We start from the raw sequence: 23,466 nt of genomic DNA, 5'->3' as shown, positions 1-23,466 counted from the left end.
TGATCGGCCCACATTCTCCACCAAAACTGTTGATGGTAACTTATCAGACAATCTAAAATAAATCACCTTAGCAGGACTGGAGATGGTGGTATGGTAACCTCAAGAACATACGAGGCAATGTGTCCCACAGAGAACAGCCCTAATAGCAAATAAATCAGCATTGTCAACACATAAGCTTTGATTAACAAAGCATGGAGTTCAGTGAATGAAGGGTTACTTCAAATCAAAGCAAGCTTCATTTCGGTAGAAGTACCATAAAAGCGCATACACATAAAAATTACATTATCAATCGAAATCACACTTGCCAATAAAAAAAAATATTCAGATTAAAATAGACAATCTAAAAGCATAAAATATATGTATAAAATCATGCAAAATGTGTAGCAGTCGCATAAAACGATTATCCCTGTGTGTGGGGAAAAATCCATAAGGCAGATTTTGTTCAGTACATACAACAATGCTAACTTATATCTGTGAACACAGTTGTTGTTTAACTCTCAAAATTGACATCAAAAATCGGGAGAGTGCGAAAGCCATCAATTGGCTGGAATAAGATTTCATTATTCTCAGGGCCACCTTTTGGTCTCTGACACCTAATTTGTGGCACAAATGTAATATCCAGGTCTTCCTAATAGTATGATAGGCCGGGCAAAAAAATATAAGATGCTCAAGAGATTCTCTAGGATTGTCACAGGATGGACACCAGCAATCTTCTGTCCTGGACATGGAGCCACGCATCCATTTTGAAGTAAAGGAATGGATGGTCGAGTCCCATAACGGACCTGCAGAAACGGCCTCCTAGCTGCTACAGACTCATCCAGAAATTGCTTGCTAAGAAGAGAGTCCTTCACTATAAGGAAGGCATCACTTGAAGAACCAAACTTTGTCTGAAACTATATTGATTCAGGAGTGGCCCAGATTATTTCCCAGTAGTGGTTGGGTCTTAAACCTATCTTCTCTGAAATAGGTCTAAGGGCGAGGTCCAGTTTAATTGGGACTAGAGGGCTACTCATGGGCAACCCTGTCAAATAGCGCATAAATCTATTTTCCGCTTTTAGTAATGTATTTGCATCCCTATGTCCCCATAATTCAGCACAATATAGAGATGAACCTAGGGCCTGATGTAAATCTGGATGGCTGGTGAGATAGGACAAAACTGAGAACTTAGGTACATTTCTACGATTCCTCCAGCTACTTGTTCCAGTTTCAGTCTGCATTGAGTTACATGGGTGTGCGGGTCTAGCTGTTCCGTAAGTGTAATCCCTAAATATTCAAAAGGGCGCATATGCTCCAGAGGGGTCCCCATTAGCATAGGATTGGCTCTAGCTTAATGGTTTATTTAATAATTAAGGATCAATACAATTGCAAAAATATAAATTCAATCAGAATGCATGGTATACATAGAATAATGCATAGGATAGTCAGTGTAGGGACTTAGCATAAGGTTCAATCGGATGCAGCAAATCATTGATGTGAAGTCAAGGTAAAAAGTTGGAGACAAATCTAAAAGGGTTCAGTCTTCAAAGTTAGAGTCAGAAGACTGTCTCACCTCCAAGTGTTCCAGTTTTTCTAAACAAATTCATTGGAAATCGCACAGTCAGCATAAGGTGAGTAACGTTGCCACTATTCTAGCACTATCCTCTAACTGAAGATTAAGGTGCTATATTCTGACCTAACATCGTCTGATATGGCAGTAAAAACCTAGTTATAAAAACAATATGAGTCATATAAGCAATCATATAGGCAGGAAGGGCACTGAATGCTACAGAAGGCTTCCTCCATAGTTATTTAATAGCAGCATGTCAATACATAACATCAGTGTACGTTTTCATTACAAGTGGTGTCAGAGTGAAAAATGAAAATACTCATCATGGCTGCTTTAAGAAAACAAGCTGGAAATGAAGCTTGGCTTTGGCCTAGTTGTTAAACATACAAAAATACAAAATCACAAATGTGGAGTGCCTTTATTTTAGTGCAGAAAGGTTCGTACTTTAACAAATGCCAACACATTCATACATGCATGCATATCATCTTCTGATCACTGCTCTTTCCAATCATTTATTTTTGTTTTCTGCTTTAAAGGCTTCTTGCCATGGCCACCACCCAAAATCCATGACCATGTACTTTTCCTATTTGCTTACTAGAAGCATCTCACTTCTGTTTTTCCCCTCCTTTACTATATTCAAGCAGAAGAAATTCTAATCAGTGTTTCATGCTTTTTTGTTTACTGAAATGTAAATCCATTGTGGTCCCAAGAAAATTCCTGAATTAAAGGGCTAAAAAACTAAAAAATACATTATTCATTGCTTATTACTTTGCATTAAGTCCCTTTCGTCAAAAAATTTTTAATGCCAAATACGAAGGGACTTGCCCAAACTTAAAGGTTCAATATTCCTTGTACATTTAATATTATTGGAGAAAAGTCACAATCCATTGAGCTGTATGGTCTTTTAATTGTCATTGGAACATCAATTATTTTTTACATAAAACACAACCTTACTTATCTATACCCGGATGAGTAACAATTTTTTCTCTCCCTTCTTAACCTGGCGAGTCTTCCAGTCTAATAAGTGAAACTCATTGTGTCGCTCATAGCTCACAGATTTGCCCACAATTACAATTTTTGATTGAGGTAATGACAGGCTGACTTAAATGGGGTCTCATTTATGGTAATCATGATTGTTTAGTTTAACAAATCACTGATCAAAAATCTAAAAAGTCTGCCCTTTTACTATTATTCCTTAAACATAATCCAAATGGTCAGTGCAACATGTAAAACAGGTGGTGCTCCTGTTACACTCATCTGACACAATTCTGGAAGATTGAGGCAAAAAAATCTTTTCTGATGTTCAAAATAACTAGCATGAGGACTATCACGCTCTCAAAGTCAGCTCGTATTTAGACTAAAAAGTAACATCAGAAGCAAGGCTAGTAGGTTGTAAAAGGAGCAATTCCTTGATCAGCTTGTATGTGGTTCCACTTCTAGTGGAAAGCGAGCGTCTAGCCGAGGTAGTATTATAGCCTTGGAAAAGCAGTCGACCCCAATCATCTGTTCTCCAAAACCTCAGGTCTGCTCTTCCCTGCAACAAGATTTCCTTCAAAATTGCACCAGTTGCTGGGATAAAGGAAGCAGCTCTCCAAAAAAGGTAAGCAGCCCATAGTTGGAGCAGAGAGGTCAGTTCCGGAGAGGCCGGAGAAAAAGGCCAGTGCAGGTCTATAGAAGAAGATTAACTAGGGAACACAGCTACACTTAGCCAGGTGAGAGTCATTGGTGGGGGAGGTGAGAGAGTGGGAGAAAGCAGCAGCCAAAGGTCAGTAGGAAAAACTACCTGGGGCCACTAGAAACTCCAAAGAATGGCAGTAATTGACTGGGTCAGTTAGAGTGACGTTTGAGGTAATACAGGAGTGAATATATTACTGCGCACAGGTTACTTTGTCAAGAGGAAAATACGGAACGGGAAAAATTACTATCATTGAGGAGCTTTGCTAAAGTGCTAACTTTTACAAGCATTGGCAATTCCAATCAGTCTCGCTTACCTTTTACGTACAAGCAAGACCAAGAGGCATTGTCACTGCTGGTTTATAGAGGTCTTCGAAGTCTGTCAAGATCAATGTTTCATTTGACACATTCATGCTGCAGATTTTCTAGTGATCTGTAGGTGCACTGAAATGCAAAAAACGGGTGTTTAAACAAGAATCTATTTTCTTATATGCTATGCTGCATTTAAAGCAGAATGAATAATAAATCTAGCTACAACAAAACTAAAAAGGTTCTGTGGGCAGGTCAAACACAGAAAGAGAGGAAAGCAACAAATAACAGCAAGATTGAGATTGAGGTGAAAGGAAGAGTTTCTTACCTGCAACTCCAGTTCTCTCGTAGGGGAATCTTTGTTGAAGTCATAAACGTTTGAATAGTCCGCCCATATGTGGGTATCCTGGAGCATTTTCCATAGAATATATTCTCAAGTCTAGACGTTCACTTTTCTTCAGGAAGGCCTGTAAAACACTTAAGAAAGAACATATTATGCAGTCTATAACCACAGGCTACAGTGGAGATATTCTTCAGGGGGAACGTCGTTTACGACGCAACTTTTAGCACGCAGTGCTATTACAACGCGGTTTTTAAATCGCATTCTATTACAACGCATGACTCTGGGGGGCGCTCAAGCATAGGGAATACTTTTAATTTACTATCCAACACCTTCCCTAGTGTCAACGGGGACTGGTGTTGGAATAGTAAATTAAAATATTCACTATCCAACACCCCTTTCTGTTATGCGTTGTAAAAGAATGCGTTATAAAAACCGGGTTGTTACAGCATGCGTGCTAAAAGCATGCGTTGTAACAACGTACATCCATTCTTCAGATTGTACTTACATAAAAGGGTAAAAATACCCATATACATACATATCAACAAATATATATATGTGTGTGTGTGTGTATATATATATAATTTTGAAGCAAAAATCAAATAAAGAACTTACACCTCTTTCACAAACCCTTTTTTGTAAAAGTAGAAGATGAAGGATATGTGAGTTTTAAACAGCGTCTGTGCCTTTAAGCACCCAGAGACCACCACTATTCCATTATGCCTAGCAGATGGCAGTTGCCTCAGTTCTTTTTTAAGACGTTAGTAAAAGATTATCCAAGTAATGTTGACTATTATGTCCACCGGAGAAGTGGGTGGGTCGCTTATGACTTTAATGGAGATTCCCCTACGAGAGAACTGGAGTTACAGGTAAGAAACTATTTCTTCTCTCATAGGGGATCTAGCAAGCCCATCCCCACCAAGAGCGGTGGAAAAAACAGCGTACGGATAATCTGACTGAATTAGGCAAATACATTTCTGAGAGAGGCCCATCCTACTTTAGCATCTGCTCACACATTCAGATCCAAACCATATTGCTTTGTGAAAGTGTGAAAAGATCTCTATGTAGCTGCTTTACAAATATGCGCGATAGGGGAATATCTCATGAGAGCAGGAGTAGCAGCTTTTCCCCCAGAAAAATGGCCCAAAGTCTAGCTGACAAAGTATTGTTTGTTTCTTGATAGAATAAGAAGATGCAAGATACTATCCATCAGGAGATGGATTGTTTGGAAGCGGCTAAAAATGTACAAACCAGGCCGTAACTGATATACATTTGGTCCTATTTGCTTATGTTGCATGTCATATCTGGATAAAATTTGAATACACGCATCACATCCAGGGAATTAAGTATTCTCTCAGGTGGGGTTGAAGGATGCTGAAAGAATGTTGATAAGGAAATCGTCTGATTGAAGTAGATATCCGACAGAACGTTCAGAGAGGAAATTCGGTGGAGGGTGGGTAGTCACGATTATTTTGTCAGAGTGAAAAAACTGTGAATGGTTTGTGAGAACATAATGCTTGCATTTCACCAACCCTACGAACTTTATCTGGATAAAATTTGAATACACGCATCACATCCAGGGAATTAAGTATTCTCTCAGGTGGGGTTGAAGGATGCTGAAAGAATGTTGATAAGGAAATCGTCTGATTGAAGTAGATATCCGACAGAACGTTCAGAGAGGAAATTCGGTGGAGGGTGGGTAGTCACGATTATTTTGTCAGAGTGAAAAAACTGTGAATGGTTTGTGAGAACATAATGCTTGCATTTCACCAACCCTACGAACTGGTGCAATAGCTATAAGGAATGTGGTCTTCCATGAGAAATACTACATGGATAACTTAATAATGGGTTTGAAAGGATCCTTCATAAAACGGGAAAAGGACTAGCTCCAAGGGAGGTAAAAGGACACCAAATGGGAGGAAAACCCTTCTAAAGAAACCTTGATAACAAGCTTTTTGAAACGGAGGCTTATGAAAAACTTTTCCTGTAGGCAGAAGAGCTGCCAAGTGAACATTCATGGAAGAGAATTGCAAGCTATATTTTACAAAAAGAAGAAGGTAGGGAAAAATGACCTCTTCTTGGCAAACATTAGGGTGTATGTTCTTGGACGAGCACCAGATGCAACATCACCTTCACTTGAAGGCATAGTGAACAGGAGGAAGGCGGTTTTATCCTTCTTGAGGAATTCCAAGACGTTTTGGGGCAGATTCAAGTGTCCATACTGCACAAGCTCAGGAGACATGCTATCGAAATGAAGGAATAGAGACAGGGCTGAACTATCTGGTCTCCCAACCTAATTAATAGGTCTCGTATGCGTGGGAGCGTGAACCCCCAGTGACGCGGCCATTACGAAGCTATAAAGATAATTCTGGATCTTGAACATGAAGACTGATGGAATGAGAAGGATTGTCGGACAGGCATAGAGAAATATTGCGGACCAGTCAATCCCCAGGGCATTCCCCGGAATCACCTGTTGGGTATATCTGGAGGCAAAGCCTCGGCTTTTTTTTAAAGTCCTATGGTGGGGAACAAATCAATGTACGGAGAGCCCCACAGACAGAAGACACCTTGCACAACAAAGTCAGGAAGGTTCCACTAATGGCTTTCTAGTAGCCCTCTGCTAGGGGGTCTGCCTGAACCTTTTGTACACCCATGAGTTTAGTTGCTGAGAACTGCATGTTCCTGGCTAGGAGCCTTTCCCTGATTGTCCGGGTTTGGTGGGATAGATGTGTGGACTCTATTCCATCCTGCGTATAGAGGTAGAATATGATGGATGAACTGTCCATGTGAACATGCAGGGATTGGGATGTGAAAGAACGGAATAAAGGCTTTTAGCACTAAGTGGACAGCCCAGAGCCCGAGGAGACGCATATGATAGGTAATTTCGCTAAGATACCACAAGCTCTGAATCTGGAGATAATTGTGAGTACCCCAGCTCAGTCTTGAATGCAATGATGCATAAACACTAGTCGGGGAGGGTACCTATTGGTGAAAGGGCATTCCTCGAAGCAGGTAGGCCGGAGAAGACCATCATATTAGAAACTTCCTTGAAGAAAGATGATGTTGTCCTTCCAGATGCTTCTCAATTGGTCCCACTGCTCCTCAAGACACTGGTGTAGAGGATCCTGTAGAGTCATGTATTCGGAGTGAGGAAGATGCATGAGGCTATGGAGCAGAGGAGAGATGACACCTTTCTCACCATGGGATTGGTGACTTCATGAGAACATGTTTAAGTAGTATGATCGGTATAGGACTCGTATGTCGAATACAATATTGATCGAACAATATTAAATACACTGGCTCTTTTTGTAAATTTCTGTTTTTTAACTTTGCAAGAGCAGCTTTGCTGCCTCTAGAGTCGACTCCGTGGTTAACCAATAGTCTAGGAAGGGGTAGATGAAGATTCAATGTAACCTGAGATGGACAGCCACCAATGCTGTGCACTTCAAGAGTGCAGACTTCAGGCAAAATGGAAGCACTTGATACTGATAGTGACCCTGTGACAAACCTCCAGAATTTGCAATGTTACTTGGTGAACGGTACATGAAATTTGCGTTTTCAAGGTATACGGAGCAGAGCAAATCTCAACGATGTAATAGGGGATGATAGTCGTCAGAAAATAGGGCGTAATGGGTCCTTTGCAATCCTTGGATAATAGAGCCAAATAATTCCCCATTAAAAGTTCCAATTCAATGCTTTCTTAAGAAGTTTTTACAATGCTTGACTCTTTCCAGACTGCAGAGTCATGTACAACAATAATGGATCAAGGGTCCATAAAGCAAAAAGGTAAAGTAACAGCCAACAAGTGTTTTGCCCCTCACATCGGCTGTCTGGCCTGGGGCTTCCTCAGGGCGTGATTTTATTATATTAGCAGGATGAAATCCTTTCTATGGCGCTGCAAAAAAATATAGGAATTTAGAATGGGAAACGTCCGGTCACTGACGTATAATCTGAGTCGGTCGGCATTGAGCAAGTACCCCGTGGTACATGACCCTGAAGTCTGGAAAGAGTCAAGCATTATAAAGACTTCCTAAGAAAGCATTAAATTGGAATTTGTTTCCTGAAAAAAGAGTGACGATCTTGACTTGTTATGAAATAGGGGACATATCTGATGCAATGCTTGCCTCCCAAAAATTTCTCCACGAATCCATTGGTTGGCTAATGTCTATTTTAGACTGGGGCTGAACTCGTTCCTGTCTTTCTTTAGCAAATATGTGAGGAATGACCTCCACCACGGTTTAGCAGCCGGATGTTGACTGTCAAGTGAAGGGTTTGTGAAGACCCAACCGTTAAAGTGCATGATCGGTTGAAACATTGAGAGATGCTGCCCCCTACCATAGATAGTAATGGAAAAAGGGGGAACAAAACATTCATGGCATAGCACTTGTTGTTTGTCTACTCCCTGTTGCTAGGAACTTAATGGAAAGTTTCTGTTCTTTGGGCCTTTCTAGGCCAAGCAATGTAAGAATCTCTGTTTCAGATTTGATGCTCGCCATCTTTTCGACAGTGTGGCTGCCAAAGAGGTAAGAATCTGATTCGAAAGATTGAGGATCCTCTGTTGAGACTTTGGATTTGGAGTTGTAAGTCGGAGCCAAGGATGTCTTCGTAAAGCTATACCATAGCAACATTCCTGTGCCGCCAACAAGGAAGAATCCGTTGCAGCACTGATGACTGATAAGGCACCATGAAGCCCTTACGGACTATGTGTAGGAAGACTTCCGGTGGGCCCTTGGAAGATCATCCGCCAGCTGCTGAATAGTTCAAAAGCAAATTTCCTCAGGTAAGGTTTGCTCCCTTGTCAAAGGCAATCACAGCCCACGATTTCAACCACTACACCATCTATTCTGCTTAGAGAGGAGGCAGGAGTAGTTACATGATGGCCAATATGATGCGAGAGACCGAAGATTCAGAGCAAAGGAGCTGCACTGGTAGCTTTCATGGTGGTTGCGGTCGTGCTATGGACTTTACGGCCGACAGAGTTCAGAAACTTGAGCGGGAGGAACAGATATAGCAGAAGCCGGAATTCAACACAATTCCAAGGCTGGGTTAACAAGACTGGCACTAAAGGACATAGTGGTGTCAACACTGATGATGGTAAGTTGAGCATCGCAGCACCTCTTACCAGAACCGTCTGGAAGGAGAAGTGTCTCAAAAACATTACTGAAGCCGAAGACAATGGTACCAATATGTGGAATGTCGCTCAATGAACAAATGCGAGAAAGTGGAGATTCCAAGAAAGCGGCGTATATTACCCGGTACAAGTGGAGGAAGTGTATTGTGACCGACGCCTAGATCTTGTGCGTAATCTGGCTTTGATCAACATACATGTAAGATGTGATGGTGTAAACAAGGGCGTACCCTTTTGGGAGAAGAGTTTTCCCAGGCAGAGGTATTGGCGCTGATGTGGCGCCAAAAACTGATGGTAGAGGCAGAGAAGTCGGAGGTGGATGAGGAGCCTCAAGAATTTGGAGAATTGAGATTTCACCTTTTTTCTTCATTTATTTTAAAAACTTCCTCGACGTTGATATTGTTCTCAACATCAATCAATCAAGTTCTTGTATAGCGTGACTACTCACCCGAGAGGGTCTCAAGGTGCTGGGGGAGGTGGGCTGCTGGTCGGACTGTGTGGAGAATTATTCGAAGAGCCAAGTCTTGAGGTCCTTACTGAATTGGGAAAAGATGGGAGAAAGGCCTTCCTCCGGTTCTGGTCTTGTGGATCCTGGAGACGGAGGCAAGGGTAAGTTGGGAGGATCAGAGTTGTCTGGAGGGGACGTAGGATGTGAGGCAGTAGGTCAGGTATGCTGGTCCTTCATCTTGTAGAGCTTTGTAGGCGAGGAGCTCGAAAGTGATTCTCTTGTTGACTGGGAGCCAGTGGAGTTGTCTGAGGTTTTGCATGATGTGAATGTGGTGGGGGATGTGGAGTACCAGTCTTGCTGCGGCGTTTTGGATGTACTGAAGTTTATTGAGCTGTTTCTTTGTGACGCCGGCGTACAGTACATTGCTGTAGTTGAGTCTGCTGGTGATAAGTGTGTGGGTGACTGTCTTTCTGGATTCTGTAAGAATCCATCTGAACGTCTTTCGAAGCAGGCGGAGTGTGTGGAAGCAGGCTGAGGAAACTGGGTTGATTTGGCGGTTCATAGTGAGCGATGAGTCCAATATGATGCTGAGGGTGCATGCGTGGCTCCCAGAGTGGCAGGCCACCAGTTGTCGTCCCAAGCTGAAGGGGTGGGTTCCAGGATGAGTACTTCGGTCTTGTCCGAGTTAAGTTTGAGGCAGCTGTCTTCCATCCAGGTAGCAACCGTCTTCTTTTCACTGTGGAAGTTGGTTCCGGCGGTTGTGGGTTCATTGGTGAGGGAGAGGATCAGCTGGGTGTCGCCGGCATATGAGTAGATGTTGAGTCCGTGGCTTCTTGCGATGCCTGTGCGGGGGGCCACGTAGAGGGTGAAGAGGGTGGGGCTCAGGGATGAACCCTGATCTCTGTGGGTTCTGAGATGAACGGTGGTAGTCTGACTCGCTGGGTCCGGCCAGTGAGAAAGGAGTGGATCCAGGCCAGAGCTGGCATTGTGAAGTCTTGTGATTAGGGTGTGGTGGGAGACGGTGTCAAAGGTGGCCGAGATGTCTTGTAGGATATGGGCTGGGGTCTCGCCAGGGAGCGAATGTCATCGGTGGCGGCAAAGAGTGCAGTCTCCGTGCTGGGGTTGCTTCAGAAGCCGGATTTTTGGGAGGTGTCCAGGATGTGGTTCACTTCAATGAACTTGGAAAGTTGGGCGTTGATGGCCTTCTCGATGACCTTGGCTGGAAAGGGGTGGGGAAGGTAGATGATTCTGAAGTTCTTGAGGTCTGTTGGATTTGAGGCAAGCTCCTTCAGAAGGGGGTTGATCTTGGCGTGTTTCCAATCGTCGGGGAAGGTGGGGGTTTCGATGGAGCAGTTGATGGTGCGGCAAAGCTGAGAGGCAATGGTGGTGGGTGTTCTGTGGAAGACGTAGTACGGGAAAGGATCCGTTGGGGCTCCTGAGTAGATGCTCTTCATGGTCTTGAGCATGTCGACTGTTGTGAGCAGGATCCAGGAGAGCAGGGTCTGTTGGGGTGAGGCTTGGTTGTGTGCGATGGTGGCAGGTGTACTGGCTGGGTCTAAGGTGTCAAAGCTGTCATAGATCTTCCTGATCTTGTGGTGGAAGAAAGTGGTGAGTTGGTTGCAGAGGTTTTGGGAGGGGGATGTCTGTGGTCTCACTGTTGGGCCTGGCAAACTCCTTGACAGCGGTGAAGAGTTCTTTGCTGTTGTGTGCTTTGGCGTTGATTCTGTCATCAAGCATTGTGGACGCTTCAACTTTGATATGCCTCTATGCTGATGCCTAGATGACAATATGCACCTCAACGTCGACCTTCTGGGATGCCTTGACGTTCGAAATGCTGCCACGTCTGCCATCTTCAATGCCAAGACAGTGAAATGCTCCTTGACGTCAACCTCATGTAATGTCTCGACACTGATGTCTCAACAGCAATATACTCCTTGAGTCGACCTTCCTGATATATCTCAACGGCGACCTGCTTCTCCACGTCAACAGGTCTGCACGCATCAACATCGACACCTTCTTTGATGTGAATCGACTGTGTAATGGTAGTCAACCTACCCTGTGTCAATGTCGAGTGTCTCCCTCAATGTTAAACCAACCCTCGATGGCGAAGAAGTCGGTGCAGTACCTCATCTCAACGTCGATCCTCTGAACCAGAAAATATGTCGTTTTTGGGCTGAAGCCCTCTGTTTGTGACTTCCACATGCTTCAGCAATAAATGGTAGAGCCCTGGTAGAGGATTGCCCCTTTCCTCGCTCTTCACAGATAAACAGCAGAGCCCTGGTAGAAAACTGACTCTTTCCTCTCTCTGAAGGCGGCCTTCTTTTACCTTTCCCTCAGGGTACGCTTGCAAAGCTCTTGTATGCTGAAAATCTTCAGGAACATACCGCCTAGAATGCAGAGAATGCCGACGTCTGAGCTGGCCTTCATTCTCCCACAGGCAGTGTCACTTGGTCAAATAAAGTAAGCCTTTTTTTTGACAAAATACCATAATTTTCTGTCAGAAAAAAAATGGAACTGCACGGGAGATGAAAAATGTTGAATGATGTTGTTGTAACCAAAAATACTATATGAATTTTAAAGAGAAAAGGCCTAAAAAGGCAGAGTTGAGCGCTCCAAGATTTTGTCACCAAGAGCCGGAAAAAGATCTGAAGCAACTGCGACCTGGTAGGCATGATGGCATACTGGTGGTCTCAGGGGCCTTAAGGGCACAAACGCTGTTTAAAACTCACATCATAGCAGCTTATGGGGCTATACTGTCCTGCTATCCTTCATTATTCTACTTTTACAAAAACGGTTTGTGAAAGAGTTTTAAGGTCATTCGAATACATATATATATATGTATGCATATGGATATTTGTACCCTTTTATGTAAGTGCAATTTGAAGAATATTTCCACTGTAGCCTGTGATTACAGGCTGCATAATATGTATTTTTTTCTTAAGTGTTTTACAGGCCTTCTGAAAAAAGGAGAACATCTACACTTAGGAAGATAATAAATGGAAGGTGCTCTGGGATCCCGGCGCATGGACTATTCAAACGCTTAGGATTTTAATGGAAATTTCCTACGAGAGAGGTTTTAAAACTTCAGCAAGGATTGACTCTGTGGAGTTTTGTATACAAATCTGCCTTCAACAAACAGCAGTAGCGGTCTGTAGCACAACTGCAAAAAGCATAGAGGGAGGGTGCAGATAGAGAATGACCTTCTATCAAGTGGAATGGGAGGACATGTTCGAGTTTATGGTCAGTGTGTCATGGAGAAAGCAGGAATCACAGCGACGAACCCAGGTGAGGATGGTAGTACCTGATTAGATTAATTATTGTGCATCTTTTCTGCATGATTTCACCCAATGTTATTTATTTGCTTACATTACTTTTTTGGCAATATATAATTCAAGCTTTGTCTGGCTACTGATTACTTTAAGTTAAGCAAGGCACAGTATGATGTGTTGTTCAACATATGGGATAATGTTAATGGTGGTTAATGAATGTTTAATTGGTTTTGATCATGAAAAGAATTAAATGCTACCCCACTAAAACACAGCATTTCAAACACACCCTTTTAACTTTCTAACATTTCTTAAGAGCACTACAGCAGAAAGAAAATGTATAATTGTGAACCTGGATAAGTGTTTAAAAAAACAGGTACGATGCACGGTTTTCGTACTTGAAAGTAGGTATGTAAGGATTTTAAACAATTGACAGAGTCTATATCGGCTATTTTGTACAGATCCTTAGTGTACAGTTGTCTCCGAGCATCGGAAACTAACCTGTGAAAACATCTTCAACAAATAAGGAGACAGAACGAGAACTCTTTGACTGAACACACTGTTCCTTTCATTCATGTGTCCTCAATGGGTTCCAACAAATTTTCTTTTTGGAAGCAATCAGGAAAATGTTACGTATAACTGCATAAATTCTTAAAATGTTGCTATGGGCTGACCCAGTTATTTTCCACAGTGTAATGTACTTTCATATTCTTTTACTAACGTTAATTGAAACTGGAGGATAATTTGGACCTCCGCTTGGTAAACACCTACCAGCACTGGTGCATTGTGCTATCTAAAATTAGGTAAACAAAGGGACATTTCTGGGCACAGACGTACTTGAACTTTGCATCGCTGCAAAGTGACACAAAGTCATACAAACCAACGTAGTGGTATTTACATTTCAGCGCAAAGAGTATTTTGTGCTGGAAAGTTGCTCTTTTTTTATTAGTCCAAAAATAACTTTGTGCTATATTGTGTCACTTTTCATCGAGTGGCTGTTAATGCTTTGTTACTTGGGCAGATCAGCGCAAACACCAATAGGTTTGGAAGAAAACTATCTAAATCAGTCACCTGTGCCTTTTGTCAAATCACACCTCTTTGAAGTAACTGTGTTTATATCTCAACAGCCCATTTATTACATTTGGGCATAAGTGCACAGCATACATCCAGTGCGTGTGATCCTACTATGCTTGTCTGGACATGGCTATTTGTACTGGAAAGGTACACTTTCAGTACAACTCCTGTACTAGAAAGTGCACACTGATCTGTGTAAGGCTATGCGCCACGTCCGTCAAGGCAGTGTTTTAGAACCACAGAGCAGGGGAAAACCACATCAGCCACAGGCCATATCTGCGCTGTCTTTTCCTCCTTGCGCAATGCAGTACAGGAAATTTGGTGACTGTGTTGAGATGCTTGAAAAGTTAGGCAGTCTGTCCCGAGGTCTAGACAGAACAACAATATAAATGGTACAGTTGGAGTCTGGGGTAATTGTATAATGCCTCTTCATGGAGTTTTCATAGAAGTAGAACTGTGCATGTAGTGAAACATTAATACAATGAACTTTACATAGAAACTCTTATATGTCCACAGATTTTTGGGAAATTGAGGGGTATATGTACAAGAACTGCTGCTATCTAGCAGTAGTGTTAGTTAGCAGCAGTTTTCTTAACACAGCCTATCACCAAAAACTATTGCCCTGTTTGCGATGTATTTACAATACGCCGCAACATGGCAATAGTTTCAGGTAGTTGCAGTGAAAACTGCTGCTAACACTAGCGTGAGGGGAATACAAATTTTGACGTTAGAGGGCAAAAACTGACAAAAGGCCAATTTGAGTAACAAAACACCCATTAGTCAGCAGAACTTCATCTTTTTTGCCTCTAGAGGCTAAAATAGCCAATAAGTCCACCTTCAATAAAAATAATAAAAGAAAAACAATGGAATGCAGAATGGAGCAGCCAGGGACAAGTACAGCACAGATCAACAACCTCCCCAACCCCCCATCAGCAAGGATGATCAGCCAGAGTCCCAGGGGAAGAGGAAATGCAGAATCAGGGCTACATATATGAAAAGAGGTGCATCGCTGGGGAAAACCTGGGATGTTCACTTTCTATAGCACCCTCCTTGCAACACCATGGCAGACAAAATCTTGAAAGCATGGAGGCCTCGCTGATCCTGCGTCTGGGACCCGGAGAGGGATGCGGAGGTGTTGTGGAGTTGCTGTGCTGTGGCGGTAGACATTGAGGTGTCGGCGATAGCCCTTACCTGGTGGTGAAGTCAGCCAGGTCACATGGAGACACGTTGCTGACCTGTGTGAGAAGACCACCTGGTGCCTCTGGAGCTGTGAACGGTAGTGACGCTCCTGCGCACTAACGTAGGGAGGTCTGCATCGTATACCATGAGTCACCACTAACCCGGGGTGCACGGAAGGGTTTACCAATGGTGAGCCACTCCTCTCTGCATCACAGGCCGGAGTATTGCGCTGGACAGGTGCTCTGAAGGGTAAGGCCCCTGAGCTGCGCCAAACTTTTGTGGTGGGAGCGCTGCAACTTCACGCATAAGTGGGCCCTGTTGCATCACCTGTATCGGGTGGTTCTCGAGCGAACTTGGCAGCGACTGCTGTACCCAGGCTTGTGAAATCCCACCTGGCTGAAGCTCCTGCTGGCTGAGTGACAGATTTGGAGAGAGTGTGTGACAAGGATTTCTTCTCATAGACAGAACTGTGCACAGAGACCTAGGACATTAGTGAATTGTGATGTACCAGAAACTCACCTCAGTACCTAGAAACCCCAACCAGCTAGCAATCAGTGTCACATTAGCTCTTCATCCTATAGCAAAGTAACCAATGATTAGACAACCTAGAACATGCGACTTAGGACCATCTCAGGAATGGTGGGAAGTGAAAACACTCTTTTGTTATACTTTCATACCAGTCCACAACAGGAGTAAAAAAGAGACACGGTAACGACATGATGTCAAGCGCAGTATTTTAGTCAACATAAGCAGACTTATGATTAAAAATAAATGGTCAGCATGGTTACAACTCCATAAAATACAAAAAGAGGAATCATATTACAATGATAGTGCAAACAGGTGATATGGCGCCTAGTTTAAACACCCTCCCTATATAGGAACTATGTATTATAAACTATAGAAGGTCTCTTGAGCTTGTTTTGGGGGACCCCATTACTTTTCTGCTCAGTAAGTGTAAATTACATCTGGATTGGCATGTCTCTCTGCATCCCTGGAACCTTTCAAGTGTGTGAAATTATGGCAAGTGTGCTATGATAAAGGCGCCAGAATCTTGCTTGGCTCGCAGCTGCCAAAATGTTGTGTCTAGAATGTGTTACACGGACATGCCGATAAACAGGCTCACATGTTATGATAACCTTGACGGCTCAGTATTCACTGTACAGACTGGGGGCACGATGTATGTACAGAGATGTCGAAAACAAACCTTTTCTCATGCACCTCAGTCTTGCAGCGCTTGGACGCCCCAGGGCAGCAATCGCGCTATACAAGTCCCCGTTTCATTTCATTTCATTTAATTTCATTTCATTTCATTACAGACCTTCGTGAAAGCTAACTTGCAAAGACAGCTAAGCAGTGTCGTGTGCAAAAAGCAGCAAAAGGTAAACTGGTGTTTAAACTTCTAATAAGCCATGCTAACATAACTTGCACGCAAAAAGAGGCTCTAAACCATACTACACCCTCCCTTGTTCGTGGAACACACAATAACCGGGGCAAACTTCATAGACTGCAGAGTTCAAGTTCGAATGAGACAGAACCAAGTTCAGGAATTTTGCTTAAGAAATGGGAATAAAAAATAAAATAAAAAAATCAGAATCAAAATAACCAAGTCAGTGAAAACAATCACCAGTGGCCGTGGTGTGAAAAAGACCTCAAATATGTAAGAAAAATCAGGACTTTAAAACCAAAAAATATTCACGAGTTCAGTACGTGTTTATGAAGCAGATAAAATCCATACTTCAGTCCCACAGCATATAAGCACCATATGTTGCAACTGCCTTCAATAGGAAGTCGTTGTTATCATCCATGAACATTTCAACCATCCAATAAAATTAAGGGAAAGAGCATACATGTTCCTCAATTGCCAGAGCCTCTAGTACCATCAGAGGACAACTCAGGCTTACTTCAAGAAAACTGCACGCCAGGAAGTCATTGGCCGCAGTCCAAATGTTCCAATTGCCTAGAACCCCATGAGCCGCTGCGCAGGCCATATTCCCGGCACTAGAACAATCTAGTTCATGAGCATCTAAGGGACTCATTAGCAGATTGAAATCCAGGTCAGGAGACACCATGTTGCAGAGACACACATCCAGGGCCCATTCAAATCCACAATCCAGGCAATGGAAAACAGGCTGCACGCAAGTGAAGATTGAGAACCAGAAACATAAACCATACGCCACACTCAGAGTCGCCAGAGGCAGTGATCCATAGTATTGTAGCATCCGGTTATGAAGGTGGAGCAGCCGGGACAGATCGTCGTGGGGTACAGACTGTGCATCCATTTTGTAACAGACAAATTAACAGCAGTATGCCCGCGCCTAAAGCTAGGAGCAATGGGACACCGCCAAATACACTCAAAAAAATCGAATGAAAAAATGCAGGGATCACACCAAATATAGTTTGAAATGAGGTCACAAGGCCAGAATATACTACTTTAAAAAAATGTGCCAGGCCAGTGGTTGACGAGGCATTCAAGAGTGTGTGAATCAAAGCTCTGAAATGCAGGGGCAGGTCTGTGTTTAATAAGGCATTTACCTCAGTATGAGTATTTGTAACGTAAAGGACGAATGTCTCACGCGCAGATGTAAGGGGGACTTCCTTCTGGGACAATAGAGCTCTTATTCGACTCATCTTGTTGAACTCTGCTTTCAAGGTCGGGATAGAAGGCCAGATGGAAACATCAAGCCTCCCATGTGGAGGAGGGAACAGGACATTCTTACAGCAAATTACACGCTGGGAAACGGTAACGATATAAGGAATACCAGCAAGCATTCCACAACAATCTTCATTATTTAACAACAAATAACTACGGTTTGCAAGCAATGTGAATGTCAGCGTAATTCCAGAAATTCCAGACTTTATTAAGATAAGCACCACCCTGGGGCTCAAACCTGCTTATTGCATAGAGTTTCATGCAGGCCTCAAACTTGAAAAGGGGGAGTGATCAACCCATGGATGAGCCAAACTGCAGAATTTGATTCTGCTACTGAAAAGGGTAAAGGTTCTAACTTTTCAATATGCAACAGTGAAAACGTGGCATCCTTCATTGACATAAATTGCTGTTTAACAGTCAAATTGAAAGGCAGAAATAATAAACTCGTGTTCAAGTAATCCCATGGAGCGCGGACATTTCTTAACGTTTGCAAAGTCAATGCAAACTACATAACAGAATGCAATTAATTTTGCCCATGATACAATACAGCAACATCTTCCTGCACAATATCAACTACAGATGACACAATATTATCCAAAGTGTAAATTCGGGAAGAAAGTGTGTTAATGCTATTATCTACTACGGCAAGCACTTTCTCAAAATTGTCCTGATCAATAGCTCTAAGCCTAGAAGCAGCTTCAATTTGCGACAGTTTCCAAATCTCATTGTAAGCAGCACATATCCATCTTCTAAATCCTCCAGCTGCAGGACCTTTTACAAAATCATTCAAGGCGACAGTGTCAGTGAGTTTGGATAAATGTAACTTAACAGACACTAAGGATGAATGTCTGAGCCAACCCTGGCACAATTTGCCTGCTGAATAGGTTGTGACTGAATGTTGAGTCTGAAAACGGGGATCAACTCTAACTTCTGTATAGCCAGGGTCAGAACCAGAAAACGTTGCTGGCAGGAGTCTGAACTTTTTTGTCATAGCAACCAGCCTTCGGGATTAATGCTAGAAACATTAAAAGAGGAATTACTTAATAAGGCTTGTAAGTCAATCAGGGAAGTATTGGTATCATTATTCCAATTGGGGTATTCACCAAAATCAGGAAGTGAAGGAGCATTCAATTTTTTTAGAAGTAGCCAATCCAAAGCAAGTGGTTTGTGAAATAGTGTCATTCAGAAACAACATATGGTTTGAGATGAGACATGCACGATGCAAAGCCTCAGTGCCTTGCACTTGCCAACTTTTAGAACCCCAAAAAGATTTGAGATCAATAGTATCTTTCCACAGTTCATAGCCCCCAACAGCCAACTGGTCAATAAAGGAGTTTGAATACAGCAATTTAGTGTGGGTTGGTCTAACCTTGGAAGAGGACTTCTCAGTTATCTTAAAATAGGGGTTTGATTGATCAAAATCAGTAAAATAGAAAAACTTTTTCAAAAGTGTTTTCGAGCTGCCTTCCACTGGCGCGGGACTGTGCTCCCACTTTGTGTAGTTAACCACATTTCTAAATGAATTTGTCTTATGCAGAAAGTGATTGCCAAAATACTGGTAACAGTACAAATCACCATAATTTGCAGAATCTAAATATAAATCTTCAACATCGAAAGCAGCATAGTATTTCAAATACGAAAATAAAGCCTCTACGGCTTTAACGCCCCAATCATCAGTGCGAATATTTTGCTTAACCACATCCCCCATAGAAACACGGAGTACATTGGGAACATTAATAACTTCTGTGGGACCATGAATCTGGAACTTTACAGCATCCCATACAATCCCATCTAAAATGGGCCAAGCAGTTATATTCACAAAAGTCTGATCCCTCTTCATGATGTGCGAAGAGGAGTGGGGAGCCAAAGTTCCATCAATCATTCTAATTGAAGTTCTTTCTTGAACGTAGTGTCCACTGATAGAACGGAAAAAAATAAACCACAAATCCTATGGACATGAATAAAAAAATTGCAATAAGCACCAGCCAAATGTAAGTCCAAGGAGGAATCAAAAAAAGATTTTAAACCAGGTAGCAAAAATCGAAACTCAAAATCAGGCATAGACAAGTCAGAGGGGTAAGTATATTCAGTGTCATTAAGAGGATCACCAGCAGGTAGATTCAGAAAAGGATTCGCAAGTGGACTCATTTCAACGTCAACATCAGGCACGCTGGCAGGATCCGGGGCCAGAACAGAGTGTCTCACCATTGCTGGACACAAAACCGCAGGCGTCATACTATAGAGAATCGGTCACCCTGTGCGGTTTGACATTGTCAATGGAAATGTACCTGTTCCCCTTTCGCCCAGGAAGAGGAGATAAAATGACTGTTCTTGTACCCTGCACGCCAAGCACGGCAAGTGGAGCTCGATAGGAAGGACCAAATTATTTCTTGTTGTCGTTCTTCTCTCGGACCAGGTCGCCAACTTGGGGTAGCCAGCCGACTATCGGAATCTGCAACGCAGCTTCAGATGTGGAGGGCAAATGCTCCTTTGCAAGACTGTCTTTGGTCTTTTGTAGGTTCTGCAAAAGATTAGAATGTTCATCTACGTCAAAGGACGCGGCTCCCGCCGTCATGTCTAGACCATCAAGGTCCGGAACAAACATTTTGATGCCAAAGAGCATTTCATATGGGGTCCGCCCACCCAGAGACCTTCTAGGGACATTATTTAGTGCACGCTGAACGCTATTGAGATGGGATACCCAGTCTCTGCCAGCACCTAAAACTTTTGCTTTCAAGGATTGCTTTAAGTCACGGTTCAATTGCTCCACAACACTATTACCCTCAGGCCGGTATGGAGATGAAAATTTGACCTGGACCCCCAATGAAGCCATGGCATCCTTGTACGCCTTAGTGGCAAACCCTGGTCCGAATGGAAGGTACCACACGCAAAAATTTCCCACAAAGACACGCAAATCCCATATGACAGTTCTAGAATCAGCGCTCCTTTGAGGCCACACCCAGACAAAACTGCTACTAAGATGTACTTATACGCAGTATCAGAGGAGAAAGGACCGCAGTGATCTAAATAAACACACGCAAGTGGTTTATTAGATATGTACAACTGAGTTTGGGGCGGGCGTGCAGCAGAGGAAGGTTTAATTTACTGACAAATGCCACATTGAAGGACAACATCATGTGTCTGTTTGTACAAACCCCACCACCAATATCGTTGCTGGAGAAGAGATACAGTAGCTGACACACCGGCATGCGCCGAAGCCATCCCGGCGCGGGCTGCTGTAATCAAAGCCTGTCTGCGGTCCGCGTTGGGAATCAACCTGTCACCAACGTCGTTAATTCTCACATAAGGAACTTTAACAGAACTTAAATGATAAAGAGTATTTAGAAGGGAAACCCTTAGGGTAATTACCTCCCTTCTCTGTTGCAGCAATAGCTGCCAGGATGTCATCATCAATCTTACTTTTGGAACGTGTAACCGCTGCCACTGCATATGTTGCAACTGCTGTCTTTGCAGCCTCGTCCGCGAGACAGTTGCCAATAGCGTGAACCCCAAAACGCTGGTGACCAAGAGTATGAATTACAAAAACGAGTGGGAGTCGTTCTTTGAGCTTAGCCACTCGAACCAGATAATTTCATGTTTTATTGTGCGACCTTTGGAGTCACGATAATCATTCTGAGTCCAAAAAGGTAGATTCTCATTGTAAGACTGAACACAGTAGTAAGAGTCACTGACAATAACACTAATCACACTGGGATCGGCGTAATCCAATGCAAGCATCAGAGCACGAAGTTCTGCCAACTGGGTGGTACAGTCCCCAATGTCTGCGTGTGCACGACATCGGACTTGAATTCACCATCCACCATAGTACCAACCACAATTGCGCAGGCCGACGAATATGCGTGCTTTGACTCCTTAGCCGCTTGCGCCCTTCCGTCAGTGTAAATGATACAATGGAAATCCTCAAGTGGGCGCATCGTCAGAGGGGCAGGATGAACAAATTCATACTGCAAAAACTCTTGAGTCTGCAATGAGGAGTCAAAAATTAATGTCAAGGATGTAGCCCATTGTATCCACCGAGGGTGCAAAGCTTTAGAATTCGGCACACTGGCTTTCGTTACTGCCTCCAAGGCAGGATACGGAGTAACAACCAAAATGTGTTTCCCCCTGCGACAATGCACGTTCCTTAAGAATCACCATTTGCACTGCTGTCAAAACTTTTTCCACAGTGAAAAACCGCATTTCAGCCGAAGTGTACAAGTGTGACTTGTAAGCGATAGGGACTGTGTTACCTTCATTAAAAGTGAGGTACGTGAAACCCACCGCTCCAGGTACAATTCTTATCACCAAGTTAGTGTGGTTATCACGAATCGACAAGAATTTAGATTCAAGTATGTCAGCCTGCAAAGATTGCAAGATGGCTGAATGTTCTGGCAGCCAGCACGATTTGGAAAAAGTAGGTTGTATCAACGCATAAAGAGGTTTGATATGCTGTGCATATTCAGGAATGTATGTACGACCGAAATTCAAAAAGCCCAGCAAAGATTGTAGCTTTTTCAGAGTTGTCGGAGCTCGCAAAAGTGCGCATTTCTCCAAGAAGTGAGGAGCTAAACCTCGACCTTCATTGTTGAGCTCTTAGCTCAGGAACAACACTGTGTACTTTGCAATGTGTGATTTCACAAAGTTAAATTTATTGCCAACGTCCGCAAAACGGTAAATTATGCGGTAAACACGGCACAGATGCGGCCATAATTCGTCAGCTGTGAGATAAATGTCATCCACATACGAACATGCATCTGCGTCAAGTCTCTCCAGAAGACAAACAATACGGGCTGCAAAAACGCTAGGGCTATTCTTGTAGCCCATAGCCAAACTTAGGAATTGGCGTTGTTTGACACCACTTGTAAAAGCCGTCCATTGACTACTAAGAGAGGACAGATTATGGGCAAAAAAACCATTGTATATGTCTAGCATGGTTTTGAACCGTTTACGCATGAGACTATCCACAAGAGCAGAACTGTGAGTATTCTGCACCGCACACGTACGACAATGTGAGTTTAAGTGGCGGTAATCCAATACGAAACGGTACGAGCCATCTGGTCACAGTAAAAAGTGGGTTATTAATCATTTCAATTAAACCTTGATATTCTAATAGTTCAAGAATTTCCGCAACGGAGGCTTTCGCCTCACTTCGCATGGGGTATTCGGGTTGAGGCTGTGGCATCGACCGCAAGGGAATCTCATGTCGAGGGGAAAGTTTGTCCCATCCACAATGAGTACTGTACAACGCCGGGCAAAGCGCCTTAGCCCAATCTTCTGTAAACTGCCGAAGATTGCCGCATTGCGATTGGCTTAGGGGACGGAGCCTGGCTGCCTGCTTTGTCTTCCTGGAAGCAGACTCAGGAGAGTAGGAGCGCAGAAGATGGGGGACACGGCCTTGAGGTAAGACTTAAAAAAATATATATTTACAACACCCGCTCCCGGGCCCCTTCCAGTGTCCTTTCCCGTGTTTCCCACCTCCCAGCTGTCAAGTCCGCCCCGCAGCACTACTTAATGGCGGCCGCTGTGCGGCCATGCGCAGCGGGCATACCACTGGTGCGTCAAATGCAAGCCTGTCTGCGTCCATCCGCACCAAGAAGCCTACCTCTCGGACACCCCACCCCATGACGCCAGCACCCTCCTCACCATCAGCCACAACACCTGCCATCTAGCATCACTGTAGAATTCCCTTGCACCCTGCGCCTGCTGAAACTGCAAACGTACCTTCTGCCACATCAGCACACCAGCACCTCCTGCTGCCCAGTCAACCAACAGTGCAGCAGACTGGTTCAACTGCATCCTCCTCAACATGCGGTCCCTCCACAAACATGCAACAGAAATCTGGGACCTCCTCG

At 43.4% G+C, this 23,466-nt stretch overlaps 1 protein-coding gene across 17 annotated transcripts in view; it reads right to left on the bottom strand.

Moving 5' to 3' along the window:
* The window catches only part of ZBTB20 (zinc finger and BTB domain containing 20), a 2,277,743-nt gene that overhangs the window by 1,007,296 nt on the left and 1,246,981 nt on the right, over positions 1–23,466 (bottom strand). For 2 of the 17 annotated variants that reach the window (XM_078656732.1, XM_078656737.1), the window contains exon 6: positions 3,858–4,006. The exons of 14 other annotated variants lie outside the window; for them this stretch is intronic. The gene's annotated coding sequence lies outside the window, so the exon portion shown is untranslated. Of the gene's footprint in view, positions 1–3,537; positions 3,635–3,857; positions 4,007–23,466 lie in introns of those variants that run through there. One more of the 17 variants, XM_078656746.1, reaches the window with a different exon arrangement.

Source organism: Lissotriton helveticus, chromosome 8, assembly GCF_964261635.1.
Source record: "Lissotriton helveticus chromosome 8, aLisHel1.1, whole genome shotgun sequence".
NCBI classification, from domain to species: domain Eukaryota; kingdom Metazoa; phylum Chordata; class Amphibia; order Caudata; family Salamandridae; genus Lissotriton; species Lissotriton helveticus.
This window is presented reverse-complemented; position numbering and strand designations above follow the sequence as displayed.